General features: G+C 39.6%; 1 long non-coding RNA gene across 4 annotated transcripts in view; it reads left to right on the top strand.

Moving 5' to 3' along the window:
- The window catches only part of LOC143983877 (uncharacterized), a 66,669-nt gene that overhangs the window by 3,215 nt on the left and 40,329 nt on the right, over window positions 1-23,125 (top strand). The window contains exons 1-2 of one of the 4 annotated variants that reach the window (XR_013274687.1): window positions 14,391-17,120; window positions 19,971-20,065. This is a non-coding gene — a long non-coding RNA (uncharacterized LOC143983877). Of the gene's footprint in view, window positions 1-1,867; window positions 1,976-10,684; window positions 11,477-14,390; window positions 17,121-18,848; window positions 20,066-23,125 lie in introns of those variants that run through there. The other 3 variants (XR_013274688.1, XR_013274689.1, XR_013274686.1) reach the window with 3 other exon arrangements.

Genomic DNA, 23,125 nt, shown 5'->3' with positions numbered 1-23,125 from the left:
TGTTATTACTCGCTAATACTTTTCTGTAGCCTATGCAGGCTAAATAAACTGTGGCATGTTATTACATTATTGTGCCTTGAATGGTAAATAGACTGTGAAAGGATTGTTTGTGTATGCTGTGTGTACATTGCACTGTACTTAAAAAGCATTGATTGATTTGAACATGAAATGCACAATTAAAATGGACCTTTTTTAATCCTGCTTTTCAGTGTGCTGAAAGAGCAAGTGCGTGTAAGCATCATTACATTCCAGGTATTAATGTTGGGAAATTAGACTCCCAAAGTAAGCCATATTTGTGCTTGGAATTTGTACTCTCTCCCCAGCAGAGTATTAGGTGTTTAAAGTGGCTCTTGCAGTACAAAGCATGGTATGTAGGGGAAAACATTCTACTTTCCAGTGAAATCCTGGGCATTGCTGAGTACCCCATGTTTCACAGGAAGACATTCCTGCGCATTGCAAGAATGTATTGGTGAGAGTTGTGGTACAATGCATTCCATAAAGTCTCCGAAAAGAGATGTTAACTGTCTCACCTAGACACTGTGGGGATCAGACAGGGGTAAGGTTTAAGTATATTAACCTTTTTTCCTTCACAGGCCCTTAACCCCCCCCCCCCGTGGTGTTCCCGAGTCTGGCTCGGGGTGGAAGTTTTGTACCAAAAGCGGTAACCCAGAGCCAGACTCGGGACTGCATCGCTGAATGCAGGAGGAGATTACTTGCCTTCTCCCCTGGATCCAGCGATGACCCCACCCCCCGCTGTACGAGTGGATCATCCTCCGCCAGATCTATCACAGAGCCGATCTCCGTCCCTGCGAGCATTGTGACGCACAGGGACGGAGATCGGCTCCAAATCCAAAAAGTGAAACGCACAGTATACATAGAGTATAATGTAATCTTACAGATTACATTGCTGTATGTAATTATTTCACATCTCCTTTGTCCCTAGTGTTCTGCTCAGTGTCCTGAATGCAGTTTTATATTATAAAAACTGTTCTTTATGCCTGCAAACTGGAGATTGTCCATAGCAACCAAAACTGTCACTTTACATCAAAAATGATTTTAGACCAGCTAGAAAACAGCGATAATAAATTGGAATCACTCGCAGAATTGAGGGATATCGATTTTTGCAGAGATCCGTCATCAAATATTGAAAAGTAATGACAGTGACAATTCTGCAACTGAGCAAATTTCAGTATTTTTTTGATTTGATTACATTATTTAATAATTTTTATTATTGTAATATTATTATTTGGTATAGTTATTTATTAGATTATAATTTATGATTTCATTTTCCAAACTTTATCATACCCGGGATGTCTGCTAGACTCTGGTTTGAACAGATTTAAGAGAGTTATTCCTAAGAATTGCAGGACTACAATATAAAATGCCAAATTTTCATGCAAAATAATTGTACTGCTTTTAGCACCTAAAATCTGAAATAATTATACCGCCAGGGAGGTTAAAAGAAGTATGGAGTTAAAAAAAAAATTCTGAATCATTCTTGCCTCAGTTGGGACAGCATCGGTCTGATGCATCTTGTGATCCACAGGAGAAGTACACGTTCAAATGAGCTTTGACTGTACTTCTCCTTTTAATGCAGTGTATTGGCAAGGAGCCTGATTTTTTGCTTTCAGTTTTCCACCCCGTAACTAGTTATTGATAACTGCTACAAATTAACAGGAAGGCATTTTGTATTTACTTTTTCTATTTGTGTGTGTGTTTTTTTTTTTTATTTTTTTTTTGCATTTTGTGTTTTTTTAAATGGGTAGCTGATTTTGTTGCCATAATGCATTATACTACTCGTGGTGGTCTTTATCCAACTGTATTCAATATTGTCTCATTACATTTTGAATTGCATTTTACTTTACAGGCTACCTGAGAAGAAAATCCTCTTAGACATAGCAGTGAAGTCTTATATTTTTGGATGATTAATGTGGTTAAAGAATCAAAGTAGATTTATTAAGCTTTATATGTCCAGGTAAGTAATTATAAATTAGTGTTTTGGCAGTCATAACAAAACAAAATGCTTTTGAACAGGAAGTATTCCTTTTACCTTATGCATATTTACATAAAAACATTTTTAGTGTTATTTGCTCGTATGTGTTCTTAAATCCATGACTCTTGCTAGAATAATATATGATGGATGCTTCTGACTGAAACCATGTTTTAAGTACCATGAGTATTAATATTTATTCAACTACATACCTGGAAGAATTATTAGGCTGCATACTGTATATAAATTATTTTGCATCCATAAAAATAATTGCATTGCTCTTTTTTCATGATTGAGTTTTGGGCACATTCGTTTGAATAAAACCATTTGAGTTTAATGGCAAATTGCTTAAATATATGTAAGAGGAAATAGTTTCATAATATTTTACTACATTACTTAAAAGAAAAAAAAGTACTTTTTTTTTGTTTGTTTTATATAAGGAATTAAACATAAAATATTTTAAAACCTACAAAATATGCTGCATGTTGAAATTCTACATCGGCCCAGTGGGTAAAATGATAAAATAAAATTGTCCATTTTAACTATCCTGCTATTGTAGCCTGGAAGCTTTCTGATTGTTTGTGGATTTGTAAGGCTTTTGTCTATCTCTTTTTTTTTATTTTCTTTTTTTTTGGAATTGGTAAACCTATAAATATCTGCTTTTATGGTGAAATGCTTTGCAAAGGACAATGAGAAGTTATTCTAATGTATTACTTCCTTCATGTTGTACCTGGATCAGTTAGCTCAGTGCTATGCACATTCTACTAGTTCATTGCCATTTTGTAGTGTATTTTAGTGCTGGCAGTAATTCTTTCAGGCTGCCCTTTGCAGCAACTATTTAATTTGGAGGATAGCAGAGACTGAATCCAGAAAAGGGCAGATAACATAGGCATTGATAAACATAAAGCTCATAAAAAGCATTAAAACTTTTTCATTAATAGCACCAAATGTATCAACCTCCACACTTTATTTGTGTTCTTTTGTTTTTTTAAGTTGGGAATCTGTTAATGTGATCAGATATTTTTTGTAAAGTACTTTTTGGTAAATGCTAAAAAGTTTTACATATTAGTTTTTTTATTTGCTATGCGCGTATACTCAGTGTAATAGTGCTACACGATTGGTTTTTGTTCCACTTTTAATGCTCAGACTTCATAAAATCGTGCATAAATGGATTATAACTTTTTTTTATTTTTTTAATCCAGTCATTCTGCAAGGATCCAAACAATTGTCTTAGGTACATAATCTTAAGAGCGTTTCTGCAAATCTGTAGCAGTGTGGACTTTTCAACATTGATAAACATGCTTATTGTCCTGTAATCATTTTAGGTTCTGTGTATTATGCAATTGCCATTTCAACAAGCAGCCTTTTGTCAAACTGGTCTATGCTGCTGGGTTTATTGTATTTAATTTCCTGTGACATTCTTGTAATTGTCATTTTTTGTTTTCTTTTTTTCTGGTTATTCTCTCAGGCTTCATATGGTTCATACAATACAAATACCAGGAGTGGAGAAAATAACAAAAAACTAAGTGGATGTTAATATCATTCTCAAATATAGGGCCTCCCTTAAAGGGCTTGTAAACCTGTGTTTTTTCATCGTAATGCATCCTATGAAAAAAAAACTATCCCAGGGAACAAGCCTTCCTCTCAATAAAAGGACGCCCCCCACTTGTGAAAATTGGGGAAGTGGGGGGGTTAAGTCTGCTAATCATTGCACCAATCTGGTCCTGGGACATCTTTGATGGTTGGGTTCAGTCTTCTGGGGCTACAAACCGGAGCTTTTGTCTTTTTTTTTTTTTTTTTTTTTTTTTTTTTTTAAGCCCTGCTTGATGCTGCTAAATTTTCCATCTCCCCCAAAGGTGTGTGACTCTTTGCACTGCTTTCCAGCAACTCCTTTCTCAAGAGGCGTCATTGCCCCTATTCCAAAAGAAGGTTAAAAAGATTACAGTACTTGGGTCTGATCATAGATGCAGCCCAGAAAAGGGTGTTTTACCCCAGGCAAAGATCAGCTCCATAAAAGAGCTGGTTCAGGTGGTCAGGCTGAAGAAGGATCCTTTTTGCATTTGCATGAGGGTGTTGGTAAAGATGGTGGCTTCATTCGAAGCTGTTCCCTATGCTCCATTTTATTCGAGACTGCTGCAAAACAGTATCCTATCTGCTTGGAACAAGAAGGTCCAAGCGGTAGATTCTCCAATGCGTCTGTCGCCAAAGGTGCGCCAGAGCCGCAGCTGGAGGTCCAAGAATCTGCAGAAGGGGAAATCCTTCATGCCAGTTACCTGGAAGGTGGTAACAGATGCCAGTCTTTCAGGTTGGGGAGCAGTCCTGGAAGAAGCGACTGTCCACGGAAAATGGTCCAGGACTGAAAGGACCTTGCCCATCAACATTCTTTGGGCAGCATGCTTGGCGCTAAGGGCCTGGACGTTCAGGTTGCAGAATTGTCCTGTCAGGATTCAATCCGACAATGCCACATCAGTGGCTTATATCAATCACCAAGGGGGCACCGGAAGTCATGCAGCCCAGGGAGAGGAAAACCATATCCTAGCCTGGGCAGAAAAGCATGTGGCATGCATATCGGCAATCTTCATTCTAGGGATAGAGAACTGGCAGATGGACGGGTCACCAAACGGCTGCCTTGGTGACCCCGTGGGATTGGTTCTCCCTGATTTATGCATTCCCTCCTATTCTGATGCTACCTCATCTCCGCAGGATCAAGCAATAAAGGATGTCAGTGGTTCTTGTGGCCCAAAAGGTCTTGGAAGGCAGAGATCGTAAGGATGGCAGTAGGGGACCCATGGACCCTACCACCACGTCCAAATTTGCTGTCGCAGGGACCAGTATTCCATCCTACCTTAAAAAGGTTACATTTGATGGTTTGGCTATTGAAACCCACATTCTGAAGAATTGTGTGCTTTCAGGATCAGCGATATCTACCTTGATTAATGCAAGGAAGCCAGCTTTCAGAGTCTTTTATTAGTCTGGAGGGCATATGTTTCCTGGTGTGCATCCAGAGGTTGGCATTCTAGAAAATGTTATAGGTAGAATCCTTGCCTTTCTGCAAATAGGATTAGTGATGAATACAGGGGGAAAAAACACAGCTTAATCCACCGTTTAGGTCACCCATGAAACCATGGGACTTGAATTTTAGTTTTGTTGGCTTTACAAAAACAGCCTTTTTGTGCCAATATGGCATACTCCCTTGATCCTTTTCACAAGGAAGTTTAGTTTTTCTGGTTGCCATATCTTCTGCAAGAAGGGTATCGGAGTTGGCTGCTCTTTCTTGTAAAGAGCCATGTTTAATCATTCACAAGGATAAGGTGGTATTGCGTACTCATTCCTAGCTTTCTGCCGAAGGTGGTGTCAGGTTTTCATCGAAACCAGGATATTGTTCTGTCTTATTTTTTTCCAGAACCCTGTTCTATGGCAGAAAAGTCGCTACATGCTCTTGATGTAGTGAGAGCAGTCAAGGTCTATTTGAAGGCGACTGCTCAGATTCGAAAAATGGATGTTTTGTTTGTGTTGCCGGAAGGTCCTAGAAAAAGACAGGCAGCGTCTAAATCTACTATTTCTAAGTGGATTCGGCAAGCAATTGTTCAAGCTTGCAGTTTGATAGGGAAGGTTCCACCTTTTCAAGTCAAAGCGCACTCCAGCAGGGTAATCCACCATAGTGCTTCGTGTGGGCAGTGCATCACCAAGCCTCCATGGCTCAAATCTGCAAGGCCGCTACTTAGTCTTCAGTCCATACATATACCAGATTCTATCATGTGGATGGAAAGACAGGAGGATATCGCCTTTGGGCGTAGTGTGCTGCAGGAAGCAGTGTAGGTCCTCAGGTCTGATGGCACCTTACTTTTTTGTGTCTCCCTCCCCTCAGATAACATTGCTCTGGGACATCCCATATAGTTACTACTATGGCTTTGTGTCCTGTGATGTACGATAAAGAAAATAGGCTTTTTCTAACAGCTTACCTGTAAAATCCTTTTCTTGGTGTAAATCACGGGACACTGAGGTCCCTTCTCTTTCTGGTATACACATGTATGGCTGAAACGATTGATAATGAAAATCATTGACAACAATTTTCATCGATTAGTTGGCCTGCGCGCACCTTCCTGCATTTCAGTACCGCCTCCGTCCGAGTGTTACAATCCCGTGTAAAAAGCCAGCGGCGCTCATGTGACCAGGCTTGTCTGCCTCTCTCCTCCTCTCTATGCTGACATCACCGTGGTATTCTCAGGCCCGCTCCCTTTGCTGCCTCGAGGGGAGAGGGAGGAGAGAAGCAGCCGGTCACGTGATCGCTGAGCTGGGATAAGGTAGCAGTTTGTTTTTAAAATACAGGGAACTTGGCAAAGCAATTCATATTGGTATTTATGGGAGGACACATGCCCCATAATTGGTGTTCCTGGGGGGTGAGAATAGTGCCCCATCATTGGGGTTCCTGGGGGGTGAGAATAGTGCCCCATCATTGGTGTCAGTTTGAGGCATACTCAGACCTCTCCCACCCACACTCCGGTCTGGTTCCTCCAGCTCGCTTTGGTCTGGTCCCTTGCCCCAGCCCACTCCCCCTTTTGGGTCTGGTCCTTTGTCCAACCAAACTGCCTTTCTATTACAACCCCCTCTGGTCCGGTTCCTCTCCCACTTGCCTCTTCCAAACTCCCTCACTCCCTTTAACGCCTGGTCTCCAAGCTAGCAAACTCCCTCCCACCCTCCAGTACGGTTCCCTCTCCCATTCAGGGCCAGCCGCCTAACTGCATTGTCAGTAATGAATGAGGAATTTACTTTAATTTCAAATAAACAATATTTTTTGGGGGATTTTATCTGATTAATCAAATAAATCGCCCAACTAATATAAAAATAATCCTTGCAGCCCTATACACATGTATTGCTTTGCTGCAAAAACGGAGGTACTCCCGGTAATGGGAGGGGTTATATAGTGAGTAAACTTCCTGTCTAGGGTGTGCCAGTGTCGATCACCTAAAGGTGGCCTATATATAACCAATATAGTTACTATGGCTCTGTGTCCCGTGATGTACTCCAAGAAAAGGATTTTACAGGTAAGCTGTTATAAAAAAATCCTATTTTTCCCTGTGACCGGGAAGGTTCTCACGATTGATGCCAGCCTGTAGCCTGGATACTTTCTTGTTGTAAGGGACTTGTAAGGTAATTTGGTTGTCCCTTTGAAGCTGAACCTGTCGACTGCAAGATCACCAAACCTGGATTCATCTCAGGGAGGGCACTAGAAGTCTCGCTGCTCAAGAAGCAGACCTAATTATAGCTTGCGTAAAAGTTCCCATGTTCTGCCAATGACCATTATGGAAATGCTCTGGAAAATTGTCAGTTTTGCTGCTTCAGTTGTCAACCTCTGGATTGCAGAGAATGGTTTCTTCAGCTGGAAAGGTTTCAAGCCCCCTGAAATGGGAGAGACAGGATCAGGACCTCCTGGCACAAAAAATGGATATGTTCATTGCCAGGACCAGGGATTTTTGGTTCTTTGTCGTCAGTGCTTCGGTAGCTCTGTAAGACCAGTTCAACCTGATTCTGTTCCTATCTCATCCATAGCTCCCTCCTTCCCTACTTCGCAAGATTGAGATGTAGGGGTTCACGTGATGTTCATTGCAATGAACTGGCTCGGGAGGATGTGGTACTTGGACTACTGAGATGACTTCTGCTTTTTTGGATCATCCAAGGGCCAATCTACCATCCTGCTTCTCGGTTGCTTTTAAAGGTTTGGCTGTTGAAGACCGGGTCCTGAGGGGAACATGGATCTATCAGATTCAATATTCCTTACACTTCTAATACCTTTTTAAAATCTACTTCTTGCAAAGTCTTTTATAACTCCTGGCCAGCCTACTTTGTGTGGTGCAAGGCTAGAGATTTCATCCCAGGAAGCTCTCTGGAGTCTTTTCTCCAGTGTGGCCTGCATCAGCATTTCAGCCTTAAGGGCCAAATCTTGACTCCCATCTTTTCTCAAAACCGTTTAACTCCTTAGTTAAAGCTGTTGTGTAGGGTGACGCTCACATTGCTCCCCAGAGGTTTTTTTTCTTTTTGTCTCGTGGCTCAATACCCTTTTCTTCCCAAGGTTGTTTTCTACTCTAGTGATTCTCAAACTCAGGCCTCATGTACCCTCAATAGGCCATGTTTTCAGGTTTTCCTTTAGCTTGCACAGGTTCTTTAAATCAGTCAGTGGCTTGGTATTTTGGACAGCTATTGTATCGAAGATAAATTCCCAAAACATGGCCTGTTGGTGGGGGTACTTGGGGACCGAGGTTGAGAACCCTTGTTCTACTCCACCTTAATCACAACGTTCTTCCCTTTCGGGGTCTTGCGCCAAAACATTTCAGGATATTTCTCTCAATTGATATGTGCTGTACTGTGTCTACAACTCAGCTACAGCTTGTTTTACAAAGTCATATTCTTTTCCATTCCTGAGGGTCTCGCAGGGGACAACCTGCCTCCAATTCCACTATTTCCAGGTGCATTAGAAAAATAATTCATAATCCTTTATAAATTTCAGCTATTACCAATATATACCCCCCCCCCCTATATTTTAAAATGATAAATTCTTTAATTTCTAAATTTATCTGGAACAACAAGAAACCTAGAATCCCACTGAAGACTTTGCAAAAGGGAAAAGACGAGGGGGGTCTGAATGTCCCAGACTTTAGAAAATATTACGAAGCAGCAGTGTTAACACGGGTGGTGGAATGGGCAAAATTAGAAAGTAAAAAAAGATGGGGAAAAATAGAACACAGTTTATCAGGCACAAATTTAGGTAGAGAAATCTGGACTCCTTTAAAATATAGATCACTAGGGAAGACAACACCTTTGGTCACAAAAAATGTGTTTAGAGTATGGGAGGGAATACACAAACATAACAAGTGGAAATATAATTCCCCTTTAATTTATTTAAAAGATAATGATTTTTTTGCACCTGGTAAAAGTACAATAGGAGGGAAATGGATAAAACAAGATAATATGCAATTACGACACATAATTAAAGAGGGGAAATTGAAAACACTAGCAATATTACAGAAAGAAAATGATTGGATGGATTTGAATGAGTGGCGATACCTGCAGCTTAGACATTTCGTCTCAAGACTACCACAACCGCTTAGAGATGGAGAAAATTTGACTGCCTTGGAGCGGATATGTGAGGGGAAATCCCCAAGGGCAGGTATTTTATAAGGTCTTGAGACGGGAATGTGAAGCGGAGGTACCAACTTTCATTAAAAAATGGGAAGAAGAGATAGGAGCACGGGGTGAAAACCAAAATATAGAAAAAATATTGAAGATGGTGCACAGATCCACAGAAAATAGTAAGATGATAGAAACAAATTATAAAATTTTAGTAAGATGGTATAGGACCCCAGATATAATGGCAAAGTACCAGGAGGGACAATCTGGGAAATGTTGGAGGAATTGTGGACAAACGGGAAGTTTGGCCCATATATGGTGGGATTGTCCCAAGATTAAAGAATATTGGAGAGAAATAATAAGATATATAGAAGTAATAGCTAAAATACAGTTACCTGAGAACCCATGGTTATGCCTATTCCATGCAGTAGATACCCCAATTAAGGAGTATAGGAATTCCCTCACAAGCTCATTAATAAACGTGGCAAAAAGCCTGATTCCGAAAAAATGGAAAGAAATAGAAGCACCCAAAGTAAAGGAATGGCTAGGAAAAGTTGAGGAAATGTATAGTATTGAAGGGCTGGGAATGGAGGAAGAAAGAGAAAGAAAGAGATTCCATGTAAAATGGAAATACTGGAAAATCTTTAGACAATCTATGATTTTTAACGAGGTAATGGGTCGGTAGGGGTGGGGAGATGGGTGGGAGGGAGATATTTTAGAAGAACTCGAGAAGGAAAGAAAGAAAACCAGGATAATGTGAAAAATTGAAGGGCATGAATGTATTTTGGTCCTATGGTTTTCTTTTATAATACTTGATTATGTTTTGTACGCAACTTAAATGAAAAATTTAAATAAAGAATAAAAAAATAAAAAAATAAAAATAATTCAAGCCTATAGTCTAAAAGAACAAGGTTCCACCCTTCCCTGTAAAAGAACACTCATCCAGATCTATTAGTGCTTCATGGGCTTTTTTGGCATTAGCATCTTCCCAGCAGGGCTGCCACCTAGTCTTCTGTTCACACATTTAAGGTTTAAGTGGTGGATGTTCAGGCTTCATTTGATGGCATTTTCCAGTAGTAAGTTGGTGTAAGCTACCTTGAATTTTATTTGGCCCTTTTGATTAGGTTGTTTTATGTACCAGTTAGCATTTGTTGCCTACCCCTCTGTTGGAGTAGTTTGTTCATCCCTTCTATTGTACAATAGGGAAAATGTTTTCTTTTGTTAACTGTAAAATACATTTGTTAACTGTAAAATACATTTAACAAGCATTTATTGCAGGACTAAAGTTACTCCCATCTGTATAATTTGATCAACATCATTCTTTGATAAAAAACTGAGACTTGCTGTGGAAGGAGGGATTATTCTGGCTGTGTCCTTACAGCTTTGCCAGTGTCCGATTCTCAATGCAGCTGCTTTACCCTTGGTCTAAGACTGAGGTCCTGTATGCCAAGAACTTACAGGTAATAAACATATCTACCTCTCCCCTTGGTTTTGTAAAATTAAGATTTTATATGATGAATAGCATCAGTAACCTTATAAGTTTATAATTCTATAAACAGTTCAAAATTACAATTTACCAGGAACATTATATAATCTCTCTGGGTGATATTGGAATTTGTTCATGCAGTGTTTTTATTTTGACCACCCATTTAAGAATTTTTCCCATAAAGTTCTAGAAGACCACAGACAGTTGAGCATGATTACCCAATTAGAGAACCTCCCAAATCACTTTTTAAATTACTCATTTGAAGCCCCCTAGACAGCAGGTTTAATCTGTCTTCTAGGAGCTGTACTGCTTTTGGGGTAGTAGACCACATTATGTATGAAGCAGAAATATTCTGCAAGTCTGACTGTAGCTGCACTGGATAGGAGGAGACTTGGGTGTTACAGGTATGGGCAATCTGACAGATTCCCATTTGCTTGTCTCCAAATAGAACCAGCCCCTACTCGATGTTAAGAAACGCCACAAAAGTATATACATTTTGTGTTAACTTTGTCACTGTAAACTGAGGAAAGAATGGCGTTGTAACATTTTCACTATAGGCTGCTCTCTTCCCAAAGACTTAACTATTAGTCGGCAGTGTGGTTTGTGTGTTCCCAGTGCTGCTTTTATGTAACATAATTTCGTTTGTTACCATAGGTATGAGAGGTCCAGAGTTTATAGGACTATCAAGATATGGGCATTCCTGAACCAATGTTGAATTTTGTAAAGCCTGATTGCATACATTCCAGATGAGAAGTATATTTGAATTAAAGTGGAACTAAAGTCCGCAATACTTCTGCTGCAATGGTCTAGGTCCCTTGGTGGCAGTTTTCGGCTGTCCTGATTGGCTGGCGTGGAATTACATAACTCTCTCTCATGTATGTGCAGCTCAATGTATTCTACGGGTAACTGCCAACAGGCAGGTTTATTTAATTGCAGCAGAGACATTGGGGGACATTTACTAAAAGTGGTTTGCTCAGATTCTCATGCAGCTGTGCACAAACAGCTTCTAACTTCAGCTTGTTCAATTGAGCGTTGACAATAAAACCTGGAAGTCCACTGGTTTCTATGCAGAACTGCACCAGATTTTGCACCATGCACTTTTAGTAAATCCCATTGCATCTCTCTTCTGCAGTAAAGATTTGGCCTGTTTGAAGTTTTTTTATTTGTGACTTTTTAGTTGGTCATCTGCAGTGGGTTTCCTATATCCTTTTACAACCATGGACAAATTTGTTGGTACCCGTCCATGGAAAAAAAATCCACAATTTTTTGTTTTAAAGGCCAAGTTCACTGCAGGAAAAAAATGTGTATATTTCGTTTTTTCACAGGAGCCTACAAAGTATAGTGTTGCACCTGCGATCAGTGCTTAGCGATGTGTTACACCTAAATGCTTTTGTAACATGTTGCTGGAGTTATCCTTTAATAATCTGAAACTCACCAAAGTAATTGGCAGCCATCGTTGTTTGTACACTATTACAAATTTTGATATAACAATATTTCAACTCAGATGAGAATGGCAAGGACAAAAATTGTACTCTTAACCTAATATATTGTTGCCCAACCTTTTGGAGGCAACCACTGCAAACAAGCATTTTCTGTAGCTCTCAATAAAACTTCTGCATCTGCAAAAAAAATAGTCTGGCCCCCTCTTACAAAAACTGCTACAGCGGTCTCAGGTTTGAAGGCTGCCTTCTCCAGACTACATGGTTTTTGTCCTTTCCATAGGATTTTCAATTGTTTCATATGATTCAGATTAGGGCTCATAGTCTATTTCAGACGAATCCATTGTTTTTGTACTTGGCCATTCTTGGGTGCTTGTAACTGTGTCTTGTGTCATAATCTCATTAGAGAACTCACAACCTGCAACTGAAACTGCTATCTAACACTGTGCTATATGTTTGTTTTTCTGCAAAATGTAATGATATTGAGAATTTATTGTGCCCTGCACAGCCTCAAGGCACCATGTGCCAAGCAGCCCGAAACTGAGCCTCCATGTTTTACAGTAGGTACTTTTGTGGGGGGTTGCTAATTTTTTTTCTTCTTTTTTTTTTCCTCATCTATTAGTTTTGTCTCATCTTTCCAAAGGATATTCTCCAAAAACATTGTTTCTTGTCAATATGCTCTATAGAAATTTTTTGGTCTGGCTTTTATTTTTATATATATATATATATATATATATATATATATATATATATATCCCAATTGAAATTAATCAAAGTATCCATATAAAAATTCAGTGAGCAAAAAAATTGTGAAAAAATATGAAGAAGTGTAAGAAACACTTCAGGCCATTTCTTCAAGGAAATACATCCTTTCAATAAGTCTGTAAGTGAATGTCCTTACCAGGGAGAGTGGACTCCCTGGCAGGCGGAGTCAAGTTCGCAAGCAGATTCGGCTTTCTGCAGGGACGGGTGGATCTCTTTTGCTTCAAGTATGGCCAGCCACTTCCGAAGATAGACGAATAGACCAGACAGCGGAGGGCAGCGTATAGATGAGCTGATGGATAGGCTTGTCAGTCTCTCGTATGTTCGGCGCCTTCCGCTGTTAGACAATGTCGCTCCAGCAAGAGGCGGTGAACGCAGAAGTATGGCCAGTGAATCCACTGATCTGAAAAAGATGCACTCAGGCTCAAGACCAGGAGTGTAAGAGAGAAAGACTGACTCCAATCGTGAAATACCATTAGAAAAAGCCTTTAATGGTGGCTGCACTGACTACACTGGATTGATTTAACTCGTTTGTGGCCACTTCCATGAAGGTCTTCCATGGACCTTAATTTTTCTCATTTTTGCAGCCCTAGTCACAAACTTATTAGAGATTGTCTTATACCCTTTTACCATTTGATATGCTGGTCTATTATATTCTTTCTCATCTCCTTAGCCAACAATCTCTTGCTTTCTCTGATTCATTATTAGTGTGGTGCACACGGTGATGGGAAAAAGCAGAGACTACTTTATTTGCCTAGACTGAAGATGTGTGATCCTAATTAGGGATGCACAGATATCATTTTTGTTACTACAAATACGAGCACAGATTTTTTTTATTTTTTTAATACTTGCTGATACCAATTACCGCCACCTATGGCAACTGTTATGTTTACACTTAAGTTGTCCGCAATGGTACAAAACATTAAAGTTGTAAACAAAACACATTTTTTAATTTCATTTGTAAATATTTTTAACACATTTCAATGTGAAACATGTAAATATGTTAAAGATGTAAAAAAAAAAAAAAAAAAAAAACAACAAAGCAAACAGTTTTAATTTTTAATAGTTTATATAATAGAAGTGAACAAAAAAAAAATCAGGGAAATAAATGGAGCAGAATAAGGTGTTAATTAAGGCTAATAAGGGTTTAAACAAAGGAACATTTATTACCTTTTTTTTATTTTATTTTTTTTTTACTTGACAGAGCGCTTTAAACTGACTTCATCTTCAGATCCAAGTTCATCCCTTTGATCTGCAGATAACAGAGCTCCAAAAAGAAACAAGGTCTTTTTTTTTTTTCTGTGACTGAGCAATGTTGATCAACATTGCCCAGCTGCTTTTTTTTTTTTTTTTTTTTTTTTTTTTTGACGGTTCCAATTGCTGGACGACTTTTACACTTTAGCTGTCAACAGGGGAACCACACCATTTTGCTGGCTTAAGACCAGAGCACTTTTTGCAATTCGTCACTGCATCGCTTTAACTGACAATTGCGTGGTCTTGTGACGTGGCTCCTTCTTTTGGTGGTATTTGATCACCTCTGCAGTTTTTTTTTTTTTTTTTGTTTTTTTTTGCATTATAAACAAGAAAATGACAATTTTGAAAAAAAAAACACATTATTTACTTTTTGCTATAATATCCCCCAAAAATATATACATTTTTTCCCACAGTTTAGGCCGATACGTATTCTTCTACATATTTTTGGTATAAAGAAATCTCAATAAGCCATCATTGATTGGTTGGCGCAAAAGTTAGTGTTTACAAAATAGGGGATAGTTTTATGGCATTTAATAATTTTTTTTTTTTTTTACTAGTAATGGTGAGCAGTGATTTTTATTGTGACTGCGACATTATGGCGAACACATCGGGCATTTGACACGTTTTTGGGACAATCGGTGCTATACAAATGCACTGATTCCTGTCTAAATGACACTGGCAATGAAGGGCTTAACCAAGAGGTAGCAGTGTAGGGGTTAAGTGTGTTCTAGGGATGCGTTTCTAACTGTGGGGGGCTTGGCTGTGATTTACAGATCACTGATATCTTCAATCACAGGGAGCAGAGATCAGTGTCACTTGTTGCTAGGCAGAACGGGGAGATGCTGTTTACATCGGCATTTCCCCGTTCAGCCTCCCCGTGAGACGATCGCAGGTATCCCCGTGGTGGTAGTCTGCGGGACCCGCGGGGGGTCCTGACCAGCACATGGCAATTTTAAAGGGACGTACCTGTACGCCCATTTGCCTGTCCGTGCCATTCTGCCGACATACATCTCCGTGCGTCAGGCGGGAAGCGGTTAAACTGTTACTGAACCCAGTATTATGAGAATTAATGCCCCATTCCCACAGCTTATAAATCTTCTATTTACATTAAAATACTGCCACTATATACCTTTTTAATCTTTATACCATGGTTGCGTGATGGACTGCACCATTTCTCCAGTGCTGAGAGATCAGGTAGGAGATTTCCACTACAGCCTGTACACACGCCCACATGTGTGATGTCAATAATATGTGACCTGGCTATCTCTGAGAACAAGTAATTCTCTCCAGCATAAAAGACAACTGAGCATGTGCAGGTCGGCTACTCTACCTGTGTTAGCTGGCCTTCCCCAGATAGACAATACAGGAGGGAAGGAATTGTACGTACAAGATAAAACAGCCTTTTTGCACAATGCAGAGGGTTAACCCTTTAAGTTCCACAGTGATAGAACAAGAATGCTATGCTGCATATAGTCTGATTTTACTGTTGTGGGCTTAGTTGCACTTTAAGGACGCGGTGGCCCCGCTTCTTAACAGATAATTGCCGGCTTTTATTTTGTTTTAGCTGTCGGTGGAGGAATCCTGCTGATAGGCTGAAAGTATCGGTTTTAGGTACCAGTGCATTTTGCAAATGCAACCCTAATCCTAATTAGAGAACAGTTACTTTGAAATATTACCAAGATCCAATTAGTTGTCATCTTTTCTAGGAGTACCAACAAATCTGTCCAGACCATTTTAAAATATCTGTGCGGAGTAAGCAATGATGTGTCTCATTATTTTTTTTGCTTTACTCTGACATCTGAAAGGCATGCTGGTGTACATGAGGCGATTGGTTTTAATTAAAAAACTTCTCAAAAGGAATAAATCCACATACTGTATTGCCGTAAAACACTCACTATTTCACCCTGAAAATTGGGTGCAAATGGTGCGTGCGTGTTATACGCCGATACTGCAATTTGGGTTGCCTAGGAGGGAATGGGGATGGGACTAGGGCCGTCGGATTACATACCGTGAGAATCTCCTGTTTACTCAGCGGCCTTTGTAATAGGAAGTCCCATCTCCTGGGCCAGCATTTGACAAGTGTTCTGTCTATCATAGAACTTTGTATTACAGAGGCTGCTGAGTAAACAGATTTGTGCTGTATGTAATCTGACGGCGCTCGTCCCACCCCTGTCCCCTCCGAGGCAGCAGTAATCTGAGGTGAAGCTGCAGATGGGCACTGATCAGGCTGCATTTATGGCAAAGGTGAGGCTGCATATGGGCATTCATCAAGCTGCATTGATGGGCAATTGTAAGGCTGCAGATGGGATTTGATCAAGCTGCATTGGTGGGCAATTGTGACGCTGCAGATGGGCATTGATCAAGCTGCATTTATGGGCTGCAGATGGCATTGATCAGGCTACAGATGGGCAATTGTGAGGCTGCATTGATGGGCACCAACCCTTATTTTGCTTCAAAGTTCTTCATTTAAAATTTTAAGTTTTTTTTTTCCCTGATACTTCCCTCCTAAAATTAAGGCGCTATATGCTGATAAATACGGTATGCAAGTCTTGCAAAACACTTGTTTCTACAAAAAAAGAAAGCGCAATATGTTACTTTAATATATTTTAAGTGTGACATTTTGAAGTGTTTAAATGGCTGAAAATTATATTTCATACATTGTAGGTATTTGGGGATCTACAATCTGTCAAATCTTTAAGATATCTGAATTATAACCTAAAACTTCTATCTAAAATATGCAGAATTATCCTTCTTCCTATCTAGCCGCTCATATAAGGTTCTTCAGCTCCGGTCCAAATGTTTCACTTGACTATAGCAGTAAGACAGAAACCTGTGCACAGCAGGACATACTGGTTGGATATGTTGTAACTTCTTTATAAGATAATGGCTATTTGTTTTTTTGCATCCAGCATCAATTTATCTGCCTTGTTTACTAAGGCAGATCCCCGTTCTGCCTCTGTACCGTGATCGGGGGTGGCCGGGGGACATAGTCCGCCATACCTGCGTGCGTTTCCCCAGCATGCAGTGAGCACCCACACTATCTCATGCATGGACCGACATACAGGTACGTCAGTTTGCGAAGCTGCAATATATCTGCAGGAAACAGTCAGCAAGTGGTTAAATTCCTTTTTTATTCATAACTTGTGTATGAATGATTTAATGCGATTGGAACCCAATATACAGTGTCCAATTTCCCCATAATGTGTATAATTTCTTTTTCTCAATGTTTTTAAATTTTATATTTTCAATTTTGAACCTTGCATCACTGACTTGAAGTTGGTATACAACACTTTAGGCATCTGATATGCATTTTCTTTTTGAAAGGTTATCTTAAAGGTTATATAGTACCTTTAAAAAGTATTCATATCCTTTAAAAAATTTCCAGATTTTGTCATGTTACAACCAAAAGCGTAAATGTATTTTATTATTTAATTTAATACCAACACAAAGTGGCACATAATTATGAACTGAAAAGAAAAATAACTAATGATTTTCACTTTTGTGAAAAAAAAAAAAAAAAAATTCGGAAAGTGTAGTTTGCATTCAGCCCTAACTGAAATCTAGTGGAACCAAATGCCTTCAGATGTTACCTAAGTAAATGGAGTCCACCTGTGTTTAATATATTATAAATACAGCTGTTCTGTGAAGCCCACAGAGGTTTGTTAATTAACCTTGGTGAACAAACTGCATCAAAGGCCAAGGAACACACCAGATAGGTCAGGGATAACATTTCTGAGAAGTTTAAAGCAGGGTTAGGTTATAAGAAAATATCTCAAGTTTTGCACATCTCACGGAGCACTGTTCAATCCATCATCTGAAAATGGGAAAAGTAGGGCATGACTGTCCACCTAAACTGACAGACCCGGCAAGGAGAGCATTAATCAGAGAAACAACCAAGAGGTCCAAGGTACCTCTGAAGGAGCTGCAGAGATCCACAGCTCAAGTGGGAGAATCTGTCCACAGGACAACTATTAGTCTTGCACTCCACAAATCTTGCCTTTATGGAAGAGTGGCAAGAAGAAAGCCATAAGAAGTCCTGTTTGCAGTTTGGGAGAAGCCATGTAGGGGACACAGCAAACGTGGAAGAAGGTGCTCTGGTCAGATGAGACCAAAATGTAACTTTTTTCCCTAAAAGCAAAATGCTATGTGTGGCAGAAAACGAAAGCTGCACATCACCCTGACCACACCGTGAAACAAGGTAGTGGCAGCATCATGTTGTAGTGATGCCTTTCTTCAGCAGGGAGAGGTATACTGGTCAGAGTTGATGGGAAGATGGATGGCGCAAAACACAGGGCAATCTTGGAAGAAAGCCCATTAGAATTTGCAAAAAACTTGAGACTGGGGTGGGGGTTCACCCTCCAGCAGGACAACGACCCTAAAAAAAAATTCAGCCAGAGCTACAATGAAATGGTTTAGATCAAAACATATTCATGTGTTAGAATGGCCCAGTCAAAGTCCAGACCTAAATCCAATTGAGAATCTGTGGCAAGACTTAAATTGCCTTTCAGACGCTCTCCATCCAATTGACAGAGCTTGAGATATTTTGCAAAGAAGAATGGGCGCGCCATGGCGCCAGAAGGGGAGATCACCTCTCCCTCCTTCCTCTCGGCAATCATCTTGAACATGCCTCGGATTGCCCGGCCAGTCACAGCACGCCGCATAGCTTATGCTTGTGCAGTCCCCCACATCTCTGGGCCCTGGGACAGGTTAATGCCCGATTTATTAAGTCAGCAGCTTCAGTATTTGTAGTTGCTGACTTCTATTTCTATTTCGTTTTTTTTTTTTTTTTTTTTTTTTTATATAAGCAGGATTCCCCTTTAAACCAGTTTGTTAAAAAGAAAAGCATGAAAAACAAAATCTATTGGCTGGAAAGCTTCTGTATATCACACTTGTGTACATTTGTATTTCACCATAACTGACTATAAAACATACATGACCCAGTCTGTTAGTGGAGCCAATACATTGTGGTCAGTCATATTGTGAACTTACACCTCTGTGTTTGTCAGTCCTACCCACTGTCTTCTGCTAAATCACTCAACCACTCTTGCTCTCAGATCTCTCCCAAAATAAAGGTTAATCATTCTAGTCCAAGATGAGAATTGAGGGATGAATCGACAATTTGAAAACTCAGTGTGCAAAGGACCCAGGAATGCTTAGAATTTTTAACAGGAACAACTTTATCAACTTTGCACATATCACACACATAACATACTTCCAATACTAGAATTAAACAGACCAAAAGGGATCAAATGAGGAGCTATTTTTAGGGTTTACATAAATTTTTAAGAGTAGAGCTGATTCTCTTTATAGGTGCAACTATAAATGTTCACTTTTCATCATGTATTTGTTACATAGAACGTATAGTGATTTTGTATTTGTTTTCCGTATTTTGGTCAAGACTTGAAAAAATATTTTTTATTAAAACCTGTGTTGAAGAAAACCCTGTTTACAGGTCTCAGTAGTTCAAACTGAAATTTATACATGATTGCGGGGATTTGTCCCTGACTGGATGGCTCCATCCTAGCTTTCCGTCAAAGCAAGCCAAAATGCAGGGAACTTTTGTACTATGCTCTGGAAATGCTTTGCCATGTAAATGTCTGTCAGTTGTGTGTACAAAAATGATATATTAGGTTCCATTTAATGTTACAATTATAGCATCTCTTTAACCTACTGTAACAAATATATATGCCTTACTGAAAAATTAACAATGTACTCAGTGACTCAGGCACAAAACCCTTCCATGTCCACACAATAATCCTCCATTCACATGTGTAGAAGGAATTATGTCTTTAATAGCATGTATGATGAGGTATTTTCAGATCACCTGTGTTCTATAACAGAATAGCTTGCCTCTGGTTTCTAGTTGTGAAATGTGATATGCATTACAACTAACAGGGTTGTTTGTTGATCCAAGTCAGTGACTAGGAATTTGGGCTGGACAGAAGTATGAGAGCTTGCAGTGAGCAACATCTGAGGTTTTTCAAAGCAGATGTGGCATGCAAAGAAAAGGTAAGCTATATATATATATAAATTCACTATCCTTTACAACAAGTTCAATTTGAAAATATTTCTTGGCACTTTGATGGTTGATGAAATATCTAGACCTAGTAGCATGGTCATTGTATTTTAAAGCAGTTGTACCTGCGACAATTTTGCTTTATCTGAGTGACCTCAATATAGCTGAATAGCAGAATTCTAGCTGAATAGCAGAATATGAAGTAAACCTGAACCTTGATGAGAATAACTAATTATAACCCAGTGTTTTAGTGACCAACTTTAAACAACTGCTCAACATCACAAAATATGATCAATATTTTGTCACACGGTATTTGCACAGCAGTCTTTAAGACGCATTTTTTGGGGGTGGAAAAAATACTTTTCTGTATTAAAAACCATAAAGTTAGCCCAATTTGATAATGTGAAAGATAATGTTACGCCAAGTAAATAGAAACGCAACATGTCATGCTTTAAAATTGGACATGCTTGCGGAATGGGGACAAACTACGGTACCTAAAAATCTCCATAAGCGATTCTTTAAAAAAAAAATTAAGTTCCCCGTTTTAGAGTTAGAGTGGGTCTGGTGCTAGAATGATTGCTCTCACTCTTTAACGATTGCAGCGATGCCTCACATGAACACCGTTTACAATTGCGGGTGTGACTTGCGTTTTTTCTTTAAAGGGGGACTTTTTTTTTCATTGTCCCTTTAAAAAAAAAAAAAACTGATCACTTTTAACGCTGTCGCAAGGAATGTAAACATCCCTTGTAGGTGGTGACGGGTGCTCTTTATGGTGGGATCGGGGGTCGAAAAGACTCCCAATACCTCCTTTGCACTTAAAAGTATTCAGATTGCCAAAAACGGCGATTCGGAAATACTTTTTTTATTTTTATTTTTTAAAGTTGTGCCATTGGCAGCCGAGTAAATCGGTAGTGACCTCGCCTCCAGGATTTTACTTAGGAGACCTGATCAGAGCCGATTCTAGCTGGTGGCTTTGGTCTCAGTGGGACAGGAGGCCCTGAAGAGCGGCAGGAGGGGGGTGCCCCCTGCTTTAGGAAAACAGATAAGCTGCTTTTAGCCTCGTCAGTTGTTATCACTAATGAGTACTGGGTAATGGTACCAGGGTGATGCCTGCAGCTGCAGGCATCACTCCGATATAACCCTTTCATGTCATGAAGGGGTTAAGTAGGAATGGCATGCTACATATAATGTGTTTGTTTTCACAATGGACCTGGCCTGTCTTGTTGCCCATAACTGGTCAGTTTTTTTTTGTTTGTTTTTTTTTTATTATTTTTTTTTCGCTCCTCCTTGCTTTTAAAATGAAGGAGAGAATCTAATTGGCTGTCATAAACAATAGAATTCTAAGATTTGGTCTGGGCCACCTTTAGACTATCACTTTATAGAGCTGTATTTTTCACTTTTTCCAGTGTTTCTGCTAGTGATGGCTAAAAACTGCACAGGTTGCATGTTAAACTCATCTTAGCATGGATAATGATAAAGATTATAAAGCTCAAAGACATCTGATAAAACTGGAGAGTGCAAAATCTGGTGCACCTTTGCATGGTAGTTTCTAACGTCAGCTTGTATAATTAAGCTTTGACCCAAAAAAGGAAGTTGATTGGTTTATATGCAGATGTGCACCATATTTTGTATTCTCCAATTTTGGTAAATCAACCCCACTGGGTGACTTCATTAGAAACGTTTACAGTGCTTTCTTTTTTTATTATTACTAAAAAATACTTGGTTGATAACTATTATCTTTTTATACCACCCTTTCCATGTCCATTCACTTATCTATAATGTAATTGGTTACCAGTAATGTTTAGAACAGTTTAACAGTTTTAAATAGCAGAATTGTTCTCTAAGGCTTGTGATTTCAATCATGTTTCCTCTTTCAATAAATTTTGTTAACTAGATTTTAAAAATGTGCTTTAACAGATTTAAAATGTCTTATTTTTGATACTGTAACCTCCATGTTAATGCTAGAATAATGCCTACTCGTTACTCATCATTAACTTGCATTGTTAATGCTGCCCATTATCCAACATTTTGTACAATACCTATACTTAATATTTAGATCATGTGTATCTCTATTAGGACCTAATATTTGTATCATATGCCTCTCTGAATAAGGCTTCTTTAACCACTTGCCTGCAGGGCACTTAAACCCCCATCCTGCCCAAACCATTTTTCAGCTTTCAGCGCTGTCGCACTTTGACAATTGCGCGGTCATGTAACACTGTACCCACACAAATGTTTTGTCATTTTCTTCACACAAATACTTTTTTTTTTTTTACTTGGTTACAAAATTTACTGACAAACAAATTTTTCTCCTAAACTGATTTGCGCTGATGAGGCGGCACTGATATGCTGAGCTGGTGGACATTAAGGTGGCACTTGTGGGCACTGATGAGGAGGCACTAATATGCTGCACTGGTGGGCACTGAAAGGCGGCACTGGTGGGCAACACTGATAGGCATAGATCAACAGCAGTGATGGGCATGGATAGGTGGCACTGATGGCCAGCACTGACTGGCATCGCTAATGGGCACGGACTGCTGACACTGTTGAATCTATATTGTAATTGGGGCACTGATCAGTGCCCTAACTACATGCCCAGATGCTGCATGGTGATGCCGCTGATCGGCTCTCCTCACCACACGCTGCCATCTGTGTTTACAAGTAACCGGTTGTGATTGGACATAGCCAATCACATTGTTAGAGCCGTGGAAGCGGCTCTTACCAGAGATCGGCGTCGTGCCATGTCCTAGTAACACAGTGTGGCTGCGATCGCAGTGCTGCGCACCCCTGCGACAGTGACCATTCTGGGTCGCCGTCATGACGTCCCAGAAGAGAGCTGCACCACCCCGCTGTCGTGACAGTGGGCAGGCGGCAACTAGTTGATGTTTGTAGATCTTTCATTAACAGATTCCCTTTTCTGTCAATTAACTACAGCGTGAAATATGCAGATCATAAATGACATGTATATATTTATGCACATATATTTATATGTAAAAACCTTGGAATTGACAACATAATGCACAACTTCCCATTCCATTAATGTTTTTACTGAC

The sequence above is a fragment of the Lithobates pipiens genome, unplaced genomic scaffold, assembly GCF_037356315.1.
Source record: "Lithobates pipiens isolate NorthernLeopardFrog02 unplaced genomic scaffold, aLitPip1_a1.2 Scaffold_16, whole genome shotgun sequence".
In the NCBI taxonomy this organism is placed as follows: domain Eukaryota; kingdom Metazoa; phylum Chordata; class Amphibia; order Anura; family Ranidae; genus Lithobates; species Lithobates pipiens.
Note: the sequence above shows the minus strand (reverse complement) of the source record. Positions and strands in the feature narration are given on the sequence as shown.